The sequence below is a fragment of the Protomyctophum parallelum genome (assembly GCF_964188405.1).
Source record: "Protomyctophum parallelum genome assembly, chromosome: 17".
In the NCBI taxonomy this organism is placed as follows: Eukaryota; Metazoa; Chordata; class Actinopteri; order Myctophiformes; family Myctophidae; genus Protomyctophum; species Protomyctophum parallelum.
In genome coordinates, this window is record NC_139719.1 from 27112057 (window position 1) to 27125206 (window position 13150).

Here is a 13150-nt window from a genome sequence, read left to right on the forward strand (position 1 = left end):
GTCCAATGTGCATGTTGACATTACAGCAAGCAACCTCTCCTAGCAGGAGGTAACCTCCGTATAGGCCACAATGTACACACAAGCACAACAATATCGCCAATCTCTTTGAGGGAGAACAATGTATTTCAATTGGTTCACATCTGACATTTCGCAATACGTGTGTTTATACATATAATAGTAATAATAATAGAAGCAATAATTGGTGCTGATTGAAATCCAGACTCAATACAACATACAGATAACATTACTATACAATACACTTTTTATGTCTTCTTTTTTTTGCATCTTCTTCCTCAATTTAGGAGGAATCAAACTATAATCAGTGGGCATAAACGTTGTCCCGGTTTGACCGGGACACCAACATAACACACTTACATGTGTTGGACAGATTAAAGAATAAAGACTGACCAGTTAATTCTATTTTGTGGTTATGGTCTAGTAGTGTTACAACTACTTTCTCTACCCTGTGTCCGCCATTGTTTACAAATTGAGAACGCAAAGATGAATATAGAGTTGATGAAATGTATACAAGAATTATTACATGAGATTACATGAGGCCTCTTCTCAGTGGTACTGAGAAGGAGGACGTGGCTTCACAGTTACCCCTATAGAGAGTGCTTGTACGCACACTCTCTGACCCTGCAATAGCTACGCTGCTGTTGCTAGCTACTAGCTCGGTATGCCTTATTGCTCAAGTGCAACTCTTACACATGTGGCGAATCCCTCTAGCTGCAGTGTCACTGTGAGCAGTGACTGCTTGACAGCTCTGGTCCAAACAATACGGTCGAGAATAATGACAGATGTTACCACAAAGAGCATTGTGTATTTAGGGGGCTTATATTGTATCCATTAAATCACATGTGTTGTGTGTAGGTTAAGCAAGTATATCTCTGTGGCCTTCAAAACGGCAAGCGAGACTATATATGTAACATGAGATTGTTCCTTTAGAATCTAGGGCAAGGTTCCTTCGACTCACGTGTGAGAGTGAGAGAGACTGTGTGTGCGTGTGTGTGCGCGTGCGTGCGTGTCTGTGTGTGCGCGAGCAAGCAAGCGTACTACTGCTAAGTGTCATGGAAATGCATAATGAATGTGTCTGTATTTGTGGCCATGATTGCTTGTGTGTGACTCTGGCGGTCTGCAAATGTGTGTACATTTTGGTGCATGATTTGTTGTGTGTGAATGTGTATGTCAGAGTAGTGGTGGGCATACTGTACATGTTGTGTGGACATGCAGGTGTGAATACTATTTTTGTAACATGTTTGTCTATGCATGCATGTATGCATGCACGTGTGTGTGTGTGTGTGTGTGTGTGTGTGTGTGTGTGTGTGTGTGTGTGTGCGTGTGTGTCTGTGTGCGTGCGTGTGCGCATGTGTGTGTCAGTGCAGCAGTTGAAGGCAAGGGAGGGGTGTTCTACTGCTGGCTCCATTGATTGGTTCCATGCACACTGAAACTTGACCTTCACAGCAGATGTCTGTAATACTGCCAAGTACACATGCAGGCACGCGCGTGCGCACGCGCGCGCACACACACACACACACACACACACACACACACACACACACACACACACACACACACACACACATACACACACACACACACACACACACACCCGCAACATGCAGAGCGCACAGCTAAAGCCTTGTTATGCTGCTGCTCTCACTCTTATTTCATCTCTCTCTTTCAGTCCTACTCAGGCCTGTCTTTTTCTCTCTCCCCATGTCTCCTTGTCTTTCAGTCTCTCTCTCTCGCTGCCTCTGTTGGTTGTTCCATATTAGTGTGATTTATGCCCGTCCGGGACCAGACAGGCCCTTCTAATCTACAGCAAGTTCAGTCAGGCAGGCAGACAGAATTATTTGGCATTTTATCCCTGCCCGGCTCCCCTCCAGCACAGTTCACTGAATACACAAACCTACCGCTTGTAGGAGTGTGGCAGTCTATCGACAATGAATACAAATATCACCGTAGCCACTTTCACTGGTTTATTTCATACACAGTAATTGAACTCTGAGAGTGTGCGCATTTGGTTCCATTGGAGGTTACACATCCATAAAGGTCCATTTCGTTCCCTAGCTTCACTCTAGATAAATAGATAGACCTTTATCGATCCCACGGTTGACTATAAAGTAAACAGGTAGTACTTTGTATTACTCTGACTAATAAAATAGTAAACAGGCAGTAACGCACAGGGGTTAGAGAGTTGCTAGTTTGAAATTCATGTTCTCCCTACTTAGGCACATGCTACTGTATGTGTCTCAGTCGGCTGAATTCACCAGAATGGCTCTGTGTTATGAATACTTCTGCTACTGGAAATATATAGCTACTATGGTTATTTGCACAGAGCCCTGAGGGTGGCCAAGTCAGATGATTTATATTGCCAATGCAATAAACGTAAAATAAAATCAAACATAAACAAAGTAAGTATACTATATGTGTGTGTGTGTGTGGGGGGGGGGGGGCATGCACCCACACTCATGCCCACTCACACACAGTCAGAGGAGCGAGCAGATCTGAGAAAAATGCTACGTTTCGATGCGACCATTCACCTGATCCCCGTGTGCCAAGCCTCAGCCGCCGTTGGCTGTTTTTAAGTTGTGCCAGTGCAAGACTCAGACCTCCGTTTAACACCGTGTGTCACCTTCCTCTGGTATTTCACAGAGCCGAGACAGCTTTAGCATGAGAGAGAGATGAGTGGGGTGAAGTAGGGCGGGGGTATATGATGGCTTCTGATTACGTGCTCATTACTTTGCAGAAACGAGGAGCGCGGAAAGTAAGGCTAGCTGTGCTTTCTTAGCCACATGCGGTTTATCAGCGTTAGTCATACAGTACTAGTCATACACATCATCCCCACAGACATCACATCCAGGGGCTTTTTATAAATAGACAACACCATAAATAGAACCCTGTGGATTCAAAACCGCACTGCTCCCTGCTCCAATTAGACTTAGAGTATTCTAGGGCCTTTTAAAAGAGAGATGGTATTAACAGACATTTTTACAGAGCACTACTAATAATAATAATAATGATACTATATGGTAGTAGTACTGCTACTATAGTAGTACTAGTTCTAGCACTGAAATTGTGATTTGAAATCCTTCTCAGATGGATCATGAATTAACTAGACCGTATAGTGTCCTTGTACAGTTGAGGTTTGGAACAGGTAAACATTGGTTTGCTCTGCTGGGAGTTACTGCTTGTTTATTACTGGTTGAGGTGATTTACATAGAGGATCCAGGGTGTGTCCAAAGCATTTGCATTGTGTACCAATGCTGTCCTGTTAGGCCTGTAACTGTATGCCATTAACAGTCATTGATTGAACCCAAACACACGCACGCACGCACGCATGCACGCACGCACGCACGCACGCACGCACACACACACACACACACACACACACACACACACACGCACACACGCACACACGCACGCACGCTCACACTACAAGCTCAGAAAGCATCGCTAGTATGTGACATGTTGTGGGCTTGTTGATCTTGTCGTTTGTAACTATAATGGGGCTTAAGTGGTTGATCCATTGATATCAGTCATGGTGACAGTGTTCTCATTGAGCAAACACAAGCCCTTGTCAAGACAGTCACTGGCCTGCTTAATCATAACACTCCACCTGTCATGTCTGCTAGCAGCTTCTCCCCTCTGGCTCCTCGCTCTGTTCTCTGTTATTTTGACGATTATGATTATTAAGCTTTGTATTATTATTTTTTATTTATAAATGAAATTGGTGACACTGCTGTTGTTTTTTCCCTCCCTGGGAGTCAGGCTGAAGACATTTTCTTTCTGGCTGAAATTTCAGCAGCAGCTAGGTTTGTTGATGTTGAAGATGGACTCACACATGCTTTCCCACTCATATCGCCACAGAAAAAGTCCCAGGCTCGTTTGCTACTTACTACTCTAGTTATTTAGCTTTAAAAAATAATCTGGAAAAATATATACCGTATTTGTATGAAATATTCAGGCACTTTGTCAGAGATTGACCTTCTTCCCTGTCCAACATCTCTGGAGGGGTGTGGGGGGTGTGTGGGAGGGTTTGTGAACTGATGGGAGTTATTCATCAAGACGGGTCACTTCGTTGCTGTCGGGCAGAAACCTCGTATCTCCATATTTTCATTGCGCCACTTCGTCAGTCTGTAGAAATGAATACCAGCACTCACGTTGTATCCTATTTAATTTTGTTCCCCCCAGCAGCAAACAACAACAGTGTGGACGTTTCGGCCCAGAGGCCTTCCTCAGCGTAAAGAGATTGACACTGAGGAAGGCCTCTGGGCCGAAACGTCCACTGTTGTTGTTTGCTGCCGGGGGGGAACAAAATAAAACAAGAATCCTATAGGATACAACGTGAGTGCTGGTATTCATTTCTAGTACAGTCTGTATCTTCCAGAACCGTGCACCCATTACACTATTACGTGGAATTACTCAACCGAGTGCTTGCTTTTGCTTTCTTCTCACAGTGTGTAAGTGTGTCTGTGGGTTTTATAAATATTTAGCCAATGAAGAGTATTAACAAAGAGCTTGTTGTGGCTAAGTAATAACTACATTGGATCCACTGTCTGGAACAGGTTATTGTTTATCATCCCCGAAAAGTCACAGTTTTGGACATAAGGTTTCCCACCCGACAGCGAGGACTGAGGTTGGGTGGTGTGAATGGAGAGGCCACAGAGATTGATTTGATGGGAGGGGAGGGACGCACGTACGCACGCACGCGCACGCGCACACACACACACACACACACACACACACACACACACACACACACACACACACACACACACACACACACACACACACAGAGAGACACAGAGAGAGAGAGAGAGAGAGAGAGAGAGAGAGAGAGAGAGAAGAGGAGGGATTTAACACTGAACAGAGCCCTCTCTGTTTTCTCTGCATGGTTCTGGGCTTAGCACACAGCCTGGCTGCTGCTGGGGAGAACCCCAAACTATTGTGTGTGTGTGTTTGTGTGTGTGTGTGTGTGTGTGTGTGTGTGTGTGTGTGTGTGTGTGTGTGTGTGTGTGTGTGTGTGTGTGTGTGTGTGTGTGTGTGTGTGTGTGTGTGTGTGTGTGTGTGTGTGTGTGTGTGTGTGTGTGTGTGTGTGTGAGTGCGTGCGTGCGTGCGTTGCAAAAGTGCATTCATATGTGGTACTTGGATCGGTTCGGTGGACTGTATCCATACAGACCTAATTTATTTCGGCTCATTTTACTGCCGAGGGTCATGTTGGCATCCAGACAGCTTACAATCATGTTACAGGCGTCTCCCATATGTAGAGAATATTTCACCACGCCCGGCCCGAGCCAGAACCCATCGATAAACAGTGGTGGAAAAAGTACTCACATTTCTTACTTAAGTAATAGTATGAATACTGCAATGTGCAAATATTCTGTTACAAGTAAAAATCCGGAATTCAAAATGCACTTGGAGTCCGTGGACTGAACGTCTAAACACTTCTACCAGTATGTCAAGGAACTGAACGACTAAACACTTCTACCAGTATGTCAAGGAACTGAACGACTAAACACTTCTACCAGTATGTCAAGGAACTGAACGACTAAACACTTCTACCAGTATGTCAAGGAACTGAACGACTAAACACTTCTACCAGTATGTCAAGGAACTGAACGACTAAACACTTCTACCAGTATGTCAAGGAACTGAACGACTAAACACTTCTACCAGTATGTCAAGGAACTGCTTTGCAGGAATAAATTGGTAGGCAGTATATCTCCCCTTGCCTTTGTGTTGTTCTATAAACATCTGCAATTTATAGTGTGTCACAATGCACCACCGCCCGGCCTATATTAGACACACAAGGAGAAATGACACACATATTTTTGCTTTGCATTGCTGTTTACTATAGTGTGTGTGTGTGTGTGTGTGTGTGTGCGCGTGCGTGCGTGCGCGAGTGTGTGTATTACTATACTTGTGAGGTCCAAATATCCCGACAAGCGCAGGTAGGTATAGCCTTTTAGAAATAGACCATGTGAGTGAGGACAATGCTTATTTTACAGTTAAACATTTCTTTTTAGACATAGGTTTAATTACAACTGGGGAAAGATTCAGGTTGGATTAGACATCTACAAGCTCACCTGAGTATGTTATATCTGCTATGTTTTGGCTTTAGGCTTATGGTTTAAAATGGTAAAAAGTATTAAAAATGGCATTCATAAAATGGCTGTCCTAAAATGTTCTGTTGTCCTCACAAGTACAGTATTACAAGTGTGTGTGTGTGTGTGTGTGCGTGTGTGTGTGTGTGTGTGTGTGTGTGTGTGTGTGTGTGTGTGTGTGTGTGTGTGTGTGTGTGTGTGTGTATGCGTGTGTTCGTTCCAGGGCCTATATGCTCTCTATATATTGTAGAATATGTAATGCGTTCCAGGGCACTACTATGCATGGGTCCCATAGCTTGCGTGCGTGGGAGCGAAGGTCGGTCTGTTTGTAATTTAGGAGCTCTACAGAGCTCAGCCCTGCTAGGGGTTCACAGTGGGATTATAACACACACACACACATACACACACACACACACACACACGCATACACACACGCACGCACGCACACACACACACACACACACACACACACACACACACACACACACACACACACACACACACACACACACACACACACACACACACACAGCAGTCTTGTTCTAGTTGTCGCTCAACCCTCCCTGGGGTCTCCCACCACCACCACGCCTCTTCCTCCTCACCCTCCTCTTCCTCTCTACTCTCTATCCACCCACTCTCTTCCCACCTCTCCTGCTTCTTCTGTCTCTCTCCTGAGTGCCGGCATGAAGGATGTTTTCCTTTATTTTCCCCCCACTTCCCTCTCTCTCTCTCCCCTCTGTTCCCTCCAGAAGCTCACTGCAGGGTCTCTAGTCACGACTTCCTGAGAGTAATAATATCATATGCATATATCATCTTTCTCTGTCTCTCTCTGCTTTCCTTTGTTTCTCTCTAACTGTCTAACCCTCAAATTTGACCACGCAGACCATCTAAGAAGTATTTTGTGCCAGGGGCCGCCATACAATATTTGTGTTGTTAAAATGTTTCAAAGATATTCCCAATAATTTTTGGTTTTCACGATTTTTTCACGATTGTCTTTAAAAATAGCTGATCTACATGCTTAGCCAAACTGTGAACTTGACAAACTACAAATTCTGTTCCCAGACCTCGGCTGGCTGGTCTTTTACACACTGTTTGCGTGTCGAATAAACAATACGAAAATGCATTTATTCATATAGCTGACTTGAGGCCTCATTCATACAGGTTGCTGAGAAAAATCAACCTCGTTCCGAATGAAAATTGTGCCACTTTATCATCACATAATATTCACATTCTGGATGGACTCATGACACAAACACCAGTTTGGAACTCTTTTTTTATTTTTGGCTAATGTTCCCCTCTGTGGAAACTGTGGTTCATCCACAATTGAATTGTCTTGCAATTGTTCAGTGAATTTGAAAACGACTTTCTCTCTCTCTGCCTCTCTCTGCTCCGTCACAGGATAAATCTGTTACCTTATTCAATCTCAAAATTACTCAGGCTCATTTAACTTGCTGCTGTTTAACGTCATTATAAGCTCTAATATCATGGAAATGATATAAAAATTACTGGCTGTCGATCTGGATGGTAATAAACCTGACAGGGGATGTGGCAGTTTGCTGAAAAACAGTAGTTAATAATAACAAATTACGTTGATCTGCTGTGAAAATATTACCAGAGTTCCCCCCTGGTAACAGTTACTACTAATCCTACAGGGCTTTTGTTGGATCAAACAGCAAAGGATACAGTACCGCGGTAGAGTTGAATGACTAAAACAACATTCAGGTGTTACTAAAAGTGGGATTGAGGGAAGTTTATTTAAGCCGGAATACAGTCAAATGAGGAGCTACAGTGGAGACATCAGCGAGCAAACAAAACATTGCAGCTGCCTGCTAATCAGAGGCGCAGTGCATCCGTGGTTCGGTAAATGTTTACTTTCTAGCTCACTTTGGGCGGTGTTATAGCATGGCTCTGCAGGAGCAAGCAGGCCACAGAAGTTCCTCCATTATTATTACTAGTCCTTACCCGTTCTGAATATATGAACAGCAAATTATGTTCAGTGTGGGGAATTGTTTACAGATGGTCTTGGGAAGTTATATTATAATATATATATATATATATATATATATATATATATATATATATATATATATAATATTAGTGGTCCATGGCATGAAAATGTTTGAGAACCACTTCTCTAAAACAACATTGGACAATGATGTTTGACAGTCAGCAATATTGTTGCTTATTCTAGATTTATTTTCTGACTTTTTCGGATTTTCTGACTTGATCTGGCCTGTTAACATTTTCATAGACCTGGTTGCTTGTTTCCCTCTCAGTCAATGTGGCAACCCTGGTGAAAGCCGTGTTGACATTTAGCTTAGCACACAACAGCTAGGAGGATGCAGCAGGCTGCTGCGGTCATGTTTAACAGTATTTTGTGCAATTTATGTCCCCGAATGTATGGATATGGACTTATGGGCTCCATCGCTGGCTCTTTCTTTAGTAGAAGTAGAAATGTAACGTGTTGCTGACTGTTTATCGTCCCTCTCACACACACGTGCGCACACACACACACACACACACACACACACACACACACCACCTCCTGGCCGCTGCAGACCGTAGTACTGTAAATATGACATGAATATGAATGCAAAGTAGTGGTTGATGTGTGGACAGGCAAGCTGTTGCTGCAGTGCATGGTGAGATTTGTGCAAACGGTGTAATTTGGTAGGAGAAAAGGATGGCCAAAGGATGCAACACACACACACACACACACACAGTCAGCGGCACCAAATTGTATAGGGCACTCTTTGTTGTATTGCGGCGGTAGCTAGAGGAAGCATGCCAGTGGGGTAACGGTGAGAACGGTGGCCTGTGATGCAGGTGTCGCCAAGGGGCGGAGGTGTGTGAGGTTGCGAGGTTAATTCACTAATAAATTCATTATTAATCATTAATGTGTCAAATCCGTTAAGACCTCCATATTATTATGGTCAATGCCTGTGTGAAAAGTGGGAGCGATTGGTGCAGGCAATGAGGAGATACGCCGGTGTTTCTGACATTCATTCATTCATTCATTCATTCATTGTTAGAATTATACGTGACATTATGTTTTATATACTTTTTAAGTATTTCATTTTATAAATGGAGGTCAATATTGGCCCTGATCGGACTGAAACCTCGCCCAGTCATTGAGGTCAGATGACGTCTCAGGCTGGCCAAATGATGTCCGAAATCCACATTAGGGCCACACCATTAGTATATTATCTGGGCGTTTTATCTGTATTATCTGGAGATCCACATCATTGTATTTCACAGTCAATTTCAACCTGTTTGAACGCTATGAGCTTGTTGTGGACCTTTCCAGATAGCAGGAGAGGTAACAGAGACCCAGCAACTACGCTATGAGGTTTTTGAGTAATGGGTGCATGTGTCATTTCAAAATGTCACCGGGCGTTGATTGCAATTCAGGCTTGTTGTCTCAGAACAATTCTATGACGTAAGGATGTATAGAGTATGATGCATAGAATCTGTCTCAATGTTGATGGCAGAACAGCACCCACTGTGTAGATTAGAGCAGAATGCAGTCACATGGAATATTATTCAGTGTGACTACTTTACAAGCTGATGCCTCGCCACGCAAAACAAACACATATAAAAACACAAACACAAACAGTTCATTCACATGACTGGATGTCTTGACGGCTTTAGTGTGACCAGTTGTCACTGTATGTAATTGTTCTTGTAAATGTTAAAATGTAATAAAAATAAAATTAGTTTGGACGTTGGAAGGGGCATGTATTGCTTCGGTGAGTGAGTGCACATGGAGTGCGTCTGCACATGCACACTCAGGCTGAATCTTTCTTTGCCTGTGTATGTATGTGGGCGTAAGTGTGTGCATGCGCAGGCAGGGTGTGTGCGTGCCTTACTTTGTGCGCGTGCAAGCCGTGCATGTGTGCTTTCGCAAAGCCAGGAAACATGCAATGTGAAACGGTGGTGTTGGTGGAATTTAGAGTCCACATGTTGGAGCAGGAGAAGTAGACACGTGACTCTGCTGACCTCAAACCATCTCAGAGAGAGAGAGAGAGAGAGAGAGAGAGAGAGAATGAAAAAGACAGTAACGGTGACAGGGAGTGAGAGGGAAATGTAAAACGATTGGAGAGAGACAAGGAATGAACAGCGTCGGGCTCACTCAACCGTGGGACTGCGAAAAAGAGACAAAGGGAAGGAGAGAGAGAGATAGAGAGAATAAATAGCGGTAGAATGAATGAATTAAAGGAGAGAGAAGAGCCTTTCCACATGCATGAGCCTGTTAGTGTGATAAGCTGCAGTCATAGGCCAGGCCTTGCTCAACGCTCCCAGCTCATGATGCCTCCACCCCTCTGTCTAACGTCAGCGTTAGGTGGGGATGGGTCATGGGTGTCATTCTTGAAACGTTAACTGAAGTATTAATACAAACGGTGTACATATTAGTAGTATTCCAGAGAGCCAATACTGAAACTTTCTGTCCTGTTAGTAACCAAACATAATAGTCCCTGTAAATTAATGTTATTGAGAAATGTGATGAGTAACCTCTCATACATTTATTCCACAACATCACAAATGAAAGCTGCAGTTAAAGCTTGTTGTACTTTCTATTCATAGGGAAATACTGGACCCTTAAAGGATTCCAATTAGATTCCTTCATTGTATTGGTATTGGTGTCTGGTACACAGCAATTGGGGGGAGGGTATGTGTTTTAATTGTAAGTTTATTTACCTGAACTGGTTACATGTAGACTTTCGAGATGGAAAGGATGTAGACAGGGAGAAGGACGTGGAAGGAGAGAGAGAGATGGTCTGGTTTCCATTAAAATGCTCAGGAATCCTGCTGTGTTTGTCTCTCGGCTTTCATATGTTCACATCAGAGGTGTGTGTGTGTGCGTGTGTGTGTGTGCGCGCGCGTGTGTGTGTTTCAGCAGCAGTTAGAACTAGAAAGAGGCAATTCTGGGAAATTGCAAAGTGTGGTTGCCCACATCGCACCCGTCGAAAATGGAATCGCTTTCGTCTCTGCGTTGATTAAGCCACCCTCGACATCTGATTCAGATTTGGGATGGATCGGACATTCCGTGCGTGAATTGTGGCGTTTTTTGTAAAATAGGCCCCTCCCACTAACTTTGGAAGACGATTACGGCCGAACGATACAGAATATCTAAATTCTGTCTGTGCTGTTTTAATGGGATAGGTCCCGAGATCATGTGTAATGATTTTTGTGAGATTTGGTCAAAATCTGTAGGAGGAGGAGCAAAAAGTGTGTTTTGAACAAAATTCAAAATGGCGGGAAATCTATCTAGACGCAAATGGGCGTGGCCTATATGGGGAGATGTGTCATGACCCAAGGAATCCAGGGAAAAAATATTTTTTATTTTATGACCTACGGTTCAAGAGTTATACCCCAAAAGGTAAAGTTGGCTGTTATAGCGCCACCATGAGGCCGACCGATATTGTTCTAAGGTAATTAATTTTAGTAATTATTATGAATCTCTCCTCCAAGTCTTGTAAGTATAGCCCTTATGGTCTCAGAGGAAAAAATACTTGAAAGTGAGTTTTTGCATTTTCCCATTCATGTCTATGGGGAAATTTAATGCACTAATTAATTCATATCAATTAAACTATCCAACAAATGTCTTATCCCAATACACGCACACGATTCCCGATGTAGCCCGTCGTTTTGACATATGGCTTGAGTGCATGCGACAAAAACTGTGGGAGGTATAATGCGGCAAAATAAAGTTTATCTATAATAAAAACATAAATAACAATAACTAGAAAGAGGCAATTCTGGGAAATTGCAAAGTGTGGTTGCCCACATCGCACCCGTCGAAAATGGAATCGCTTTCGTCTCTGCGTTGATTAAGCCACCCTCGACATCTGATTCAGATTTGGGATGGATCGGACATTCCGTGCGTGAATTGTGGCGTTTTTTGTAAAATAGGCCCCTCCCACTAACTTTGGAAGACGATTACGGCCGAACGATACAGAATATCTAAATTCTGTCTGTGCTGTTTTAATGGGATAGGTCCCGAGATCATGTGTAATGATTTTTGTGAGATTTGGTCAAAATCTGTAGGAGGAGGAGCAAAAAGTGTGTTTTGAACAAAATTCAAAATGGCGGGAAATCTATCTAGACGCAAATGGGCGTGGCCTATATGGGGAGATGTGTCATGACCCAAGGAATCCAGGGAAAAAATATTTTTTATTTTACGACCTACGGTTCAAGAGTTATACCCCAAAAGGTAAAGTTGGCTGTTATAGCGCCACCATGAGGCCGACTGATATTGTTCTAAGGTAATTAATTTTAGTAATTATTATGAATCTCTCCTCCAAGTCTTGTAAGTATAGCCCTTATGGTCTCAGAGGAAAAAATACTTGAAAGTGAGTTTTTGCATTTTCCCATTCATGTCTATGGGGAAATTTAATGCACTAATTAATTCATATCAATTAAACTATCCAACAAATGTCTTATCCCAATACACGCACACGATTCCCGATGTAGCCCGTCGTTTTGACATATGGCTTGAGTGCATGCGACAAAAACTGTGGGAGGTATAATGCGGCAAAATAAAGTTTATCTATAATAAAAACATAAACTAGAAAGAGGCAATTCTGGGAAATTGCAAAGTGTGGTTGCCCACATCGCACCCGTCGAAAATGGAATCGCTTTTGTCTCTGCGTTGATGAAACCACCCTCGACATGTGATTCAAATTTGGGATGGATCGGACATTCCGTGCGTGAATTGTGGCGTTTTTTTGTAAAATAGGCCCCTCCCACTAACTTGGGAAGACGATTACGACCGAACGATACAGAAGATCTAAATTCTGACTGTGCTGTTTTAATCGGATAGGTTGGCTGATATAGGCCCCTCCCAGTAATTTTGCCAGCCAATTACAATGTCAAGTCACCCTTTGTGATCATGCATAAGTCATTCAAAGGGGATTTCCCCCCCAAAATCGTGTTTTTGCAACAAACGAAACGGGTAATTGTTTTTGCAATTGTAGCGCCACCTATGGATGGAAATGGAATTGCTTTTGGCTCTGTGTTGATTAGGCCATCCTAAACAT